This window comes from Paramormyrops kingsleyae, chromosome 19 (genome assembly GCF_048594095.1).
Source record: "Paramormyrops kingsleyae isolate MSU_618 chromosome 19, PKINGS_0.4, whole genome shotgun sequence".
NCBI lineage: Eukaryota > Metazoa > Chordata > Actinopteri > Osteoglossiformes > Mormyridae > Paramormyrops > Paramormyrops kingsleyae.
The window spans coordinates 2,226,556-2,229,652 of NC_132815.1; the positions used below are offsets into that span (position 1 = coordinate 2,226,556).

The following is a 3,097-nucleotide window of genomic DNA, read 5'->3' on the forward strand; positions in this document are numbered from 1 at the left end:
ACCTTCCGCTAATTTTTTTTAGTGGTTTATTGGTTTAGTGTTGTCAAATTAATCTTTGGATTTAGTGGATTAGCGGTTATTGAAGCTACTGTAAGTTTCCGGTTCGCTGTGCCCACCACTGCTAGATGTACAAACTTCAGAAGGTCTTCAGGTTGTTTTATTGTTGTATTTGTTTGAGTGTAGGGTTTTTTTTTTTTTTTTAAATCTAAAAATCCACCTTATTTAGCTGGTGGACCCCCACTTAGACTTGTTTATATTCCTAACTTGATTTCAGTTTCACATATTCCATTGATATTCATATACCGTAACTTAAACCTATTAAAGTGGAAACATGACATAATATTTCAATCACATCCCACAAAGAGTAAGACATCAGTATTGTTCCTGTATTGAATCCAACATGGGAAACACGAAGACAATTACAATTGTTTAATGAACATCCTTAGTGAAACAGCTACAGCTGCTTATATTCAACTGTTATTTTCGGTCTGGTTCCTTAGGCTGGAAGGAACAGGAGAGCATTCAAGTGCAGAACCAGTAAATGAACCATTTCTCCATTCTTTATACTGCTGCTGATGAGTATATAGATATAATTAACTGCTGTAGTAGAAAACACTTACAGTTGTATCAACACACTAAAACTGCCCAAGAAAAGCATGCTTAGTTTCTGTCATTTGGTTATTTAAAGGACTCATTACAGCACAGACAATCTAAAATCTTGATAAAGCTGTCTGAGGGATAGATTCTATCATTTGGGAGCTGTCAATGGCGAGGTTAAATTCACATAATTGCCATGATATATGAGAAGCACACAAACGGCTCCATCAGCCGCTTTAACATTGTTGGGTTGGTCTGAAAGTGCCGCTATAGATACTGTTACCACAGCAGAGAGGCCAGCGTCTCCCAGTAGGCAGGCAAGTCCAGGCACCTTCGTCCTGAAGAGGCCCGGACTCCAGGCTGTATACATGATCACACGACCTGCAGACAAATAAAACCGCCAAAGAACCCACACCTTAGCGGCACTCCAGGCCTGTTGCAGAGAAAATGATTCCTCCATGTTTCGGCGCATTTAAAGTTGTTGCTCTTTTCTCAGTAAACACTCCTTCCATAACATCCCCCAGGGGATTTCTCTTCTGGTCTGCCTATTTCCAACACAAACAACCTCCTCTGTTTTGAAACATTTTTTTTTTTGTTTAATTGTTATTTCCTCTTCAGCTTTTCTGCTTTTAACACCATTACAGAAATTTGGTCTAACCGTTTCTTTTCCACATTCTTGGAAAAACATTTGCAAGTAATTTTGTTTAGTCTTTTATACAATGTTTCATAATCCTGACCCCAGGGACCTACTGTGCGTGTGCTGCCTTTTCTTCAAACGATTTAATTAAGTAGATTTGGTAGAGCTGTAAAGAAGTACGGATCCCAAGATTATATATATAGTCCTTAAGAAATGCAGGTTTGTGCTGATAAAATATTACTTGACTGGTCTGTATCTATGAAAAGAAATGGTGATAAACTTAATATCAATCGATCTTCACATCACTTACACAGAGCTTTAAACATTTGGCGATCAGCGCATTCAGTCGTCTCATCTCAGTGTCACACCAGGGAAATGAAGAACAACCCAAAAGCTCACTGCTGGTGCAACCAGCCCTCAGGGGCGGCTTTTATGTGTAGACACATGCAAAACCCAGAAGCGACAGCAGGTAACAATGGCTGGACTGGGGAGCACAGGACTGGGGATCACTAATATACATGACTAACGAGGAGTAAAACACAAGGCAGCTGTGGGTGGTTAACAGGAGGGCAGAACAATAGGCTGGACTAATCAGTAGGAGGCGTGGCCCTAAACCAGCCACGCCTCCACAGGGAACAGGGGTTTGGACAGGTGGAGAGGGCAGGGCGTCACACTGGGTTTGATCTGCAATCCACCCAGCATTGTCTGTGTAGAGGTACAGAAGAACAGAGGGATTCACAGAAACTTCGTATGCCAGTAGTTTTGAAGCAACGTTGTGACGAACGTTAGTTAATAAAGCTCTCATTTAGAAAAGGAAATGGTTACTCACAGATGGTTCCCAGGACAAAAAAATGACACATTTCTCTAATTCAAAATGTTCAATTAAATAGCCACATGCAGTCTTTTACATTTCATGCATTTTATTTGACTGATGCAAATGGTCATGAAATCTTTGAAGGTTAAAAAAAAACACATTTTCCACTACAGTACTTCATTGCTATATTTAAATGCTTGGCTGACATAACCATTTAAAAACTTTTTAAACTTAATATTTTTAACCATGTGTGCATCTGCCATTTTACTTTAGCTGTTCAGGATAGTTATCTGATTCAGCAGCAGAATACCAGTGATTACCGGTTCCTACTTCCGCTGCTACTTGCCTGACATAACAGGATGTATGTCACCTATTAAGTTCCACTTTTGTCTCTGTTTTGACTCTGAATGTGTTTGAATCTGTTCTTTGAAAATTATTCGGAAATCCTGAAGATCAAACAAATGGTTTCAGCACACTTCATTATTTATGCTCTTCTTGGTGAGCATCAGTTTCCAGAATATTCCATTTTCACCCAGTGTCTATCTGATGGTGGAGATGCAAACATCACTCCAGCCAAGATGACAAACGTTTGCAGATCCATGGATGCTCTTGTAGGGTTCATTCTGTCTTCTTGAACAATTTTGTGTCCTATTGCTGGGGAAGCTTTGGCAGGATTGCCACTCTTGGGACAATTCATTATTGTCCTAAGAATTCTCCATTTGGACCCTTGACTGTGGTTTTTCTCTTATAAATGGCTTTGTAACACCTTCCAGATGAAAACAATGGTTTTTTTTCTTGCCTAGGGTTGTTCTGGAATTTCTTTTGATTGTGGCACAATGTGACTACAGAATCTGTCTGCTGACAATAGGACCATAGCTAGATTTATATTCAGCCTAAATCACGTCTGAATGTTTACCAAAACATTCAAGAAACTGTCTCTAATTGACCCTGACTGTAGTAATTTGGATTCTTTCATTTGGATTGCATGAATAGGATGGGAACACATGAAGATCGCATGCTTCACTTTCTTGCAAATACACACAAACACA

At 39.5% G+C, this 3,097-nt stretch overlaps 1 long non-coding RNA gene across 1 annotated transcript; it reads right to left on the reverse strand.

Moving 5' to 3' along the window:
* Nucleotides 1–446: 446 nt before the first annotated feature.
* Nucleotides 447–1,653, reverse strand: LOC111834490 (uncharacterized). Its single transcript, XR_002836022.2, has 3 exons — nucleotides 1,545–1,653; nucleotides 1,348–1,400; nucleotides 447–978 (listed from the first exon to the last, which is right to left on the reverse strand). It is a non-coding gene; the product is annotated as an uncharacterized lncRNA (long non-coding RNA).
* Nucleotides 1,654–3,097: the final 1,444 nt, after the last annotated feature.